The sequence below is a fragment of the Bufo gargarizans genome, chromosome 10 (assembly GCF_014858855.1).
Source record: "Bufo gargarizans isolate SCDJY-AF-19 chromosome 10, ASM1485885v1, whole genome shotgun sequence".
NCBI classification, from domain to species: Eukaryota; Metazoa; Chordata; class Amphibia; order Anura; family Bufonidae; genus Bufo; species Bufo gargarizans.
In genome coordinates, this window is record NC_058089.1 from 113,104,829 (window position 1) to 113,106,871 (window position 2,043).

The following is a 2,043-nucleotide window of genomic DNA, read 5'->3' on the forward strand; positions in this document are numbered from 1 at the left end:
TCCCAATCCACCCTCCTGGATTGTGGGTCGATTGAGTACCGCCCACACAATCCTGTGAGCGGTCAGGTAGGGATGCCGATTCCACCTCCTGGGTGTTTTGATGGTTATATCACCGCTGTCACAGCCTGCAACTGCGATGGCTGGATGCTAAGAGGTAGAGCTGCGCACGAGCAGGACATTCCTCCTCGGTCTCCTCCGCACCTCCATCCTTCCTCATTAGGGTGATATTCAGAACCCTCCCTTCTGACAGGGGTTGGTTCTGAGGGAACAGGGAACAGTTCTGCAGACTCTGATATGAACCTTCTAGACTGCATCCATGCTACCGGCAGTACTGATTGTCTGCATTGCCCCTTCCTTAGGCGGCATTTGCTTTGCTACTGGATACAGTACTTACCCTTTGTATTCCCTCCTTCCACAGGTGGACTGACGGCACTTGCACTGGTCAGTGCCAGCCATTTGCGTCTCCCCTTTCGGTTGTTGACGGATTGCTGTTCCACTGGGTACAGTACTGGCGTTATGCATTAGCCTCTCTTATAGGAGGCGTTATGGCTTTATCGCGGGTGGCAATGTTTGCTGTAAGTATTACCACCTTGCTTAGGTGGAGGAATTCTCTACCCACCGGGAACGGGACTATTCGTATGCATTATCCTCTTCGATAGGGGTGTAATTCTCTGCCATAGGAGTCAATTCCTACTAGGTGCATTACCCCCTGCCATAGGTTAGGTACTGGCGCTAACCTCAGGATACAGTACTCCCTATATATTTTTTCTCCCCTTCATAGGTGGAGTGGTTGCACTTCCATTGAGGGTAGTGCTTACAGTACGCGTTACCCCCTCCAGGGAGGGGGTTATTACACTACCGTTGGATGCGGTTCTGTTTATCTCCCTACCTTCCTTCCTTGATGGAGGGTTGCGCTACCACTGAATACTATTCAACAGTCGTGGCATTACCCCCTTCTACATCTAACGGGAAATCACTGAGCATCTATGCATGCTTTAATTCAACTAAGCCTCCGCACTAGATGCCGTGGCTTCCTTCACGGGTGGGCCGCGGCAACAGTCGCTGCCATTGGTGCCTGGTACTCTTCATCTAGAGGTATATGGATACTGGGACTGCTCCCATACCGTATCCTCCCGTCTCTTCTGGTACTGGTGGTTGGCGCAGATAGGTCGTTCCTCGTTCTCTTAAGGGAGTCGCTCAGCAGCTCTTCAGGTGCCCTAGATTCCCATCCCTATGGGCCTCCACCGTTCAGGTCGGTCAGAACTCGGTCCTCTACAGCGTGTGGGTGCACGCCATTATACAAATGTTGGGATTACGACCCGGCGAGCCCAAGGTTGCACTGACTCTGTATTCTGGGCCACCACTCTTCCTCATTAGGTGAGGGTGTTTTGCTGGCATTCTGCATTGACTACTACAGCGTGTTCTCTAAGTCAAGAGTTAATCTCTTCCGTGTATGGGTGTTCGGGTCTCCAAATGGAGGCGTGGGTTCAGATCCCACTTCTGACAAAAAAGCAAGGGTAGTTCTCACAAGGGCCGGAGATCGAACTCATGGCAGTGGGTCAGCCCCCTCAGATAGGGGTTCTACCCTGACACTGCTTCGGCGGTTGCTCTGGTTTTCCCCCCTTTTTAGATGGAATGCCTCAGAATGTCTCTGGTTGACTGAGTTAGCTTGGTTCCATGCTACTTCTGGGTGTCCTTAGGCCTCTCCCTCAGTTTTACGCTGGGAGGAGCAGGCGGTAGCTATTACTGTACAAAGGGTATTTGCATCTCCACTACATGCTAGGGTTCCTACTGAACATTCCTATTGCACAGTTCCTTCGTCAGACGGCGGTTTCTTCCGACTCTGGGATTGGTATCCTGTACGGTGTGGCATCCTCCTCAGCTGGAGTGTGGCCTTTGCGTTACTCTGGCAGCTTCCTTTGTATGGGCTCCTCCTCAAGGGTGTATTTCATTACCAAGAGATCTGTACAGTGCCAGTCCCTGATGGCAATGGGCTTTGCCCTGACCTCTCAATGGTCTTCATTACTGTTAACTGTCCGTTGC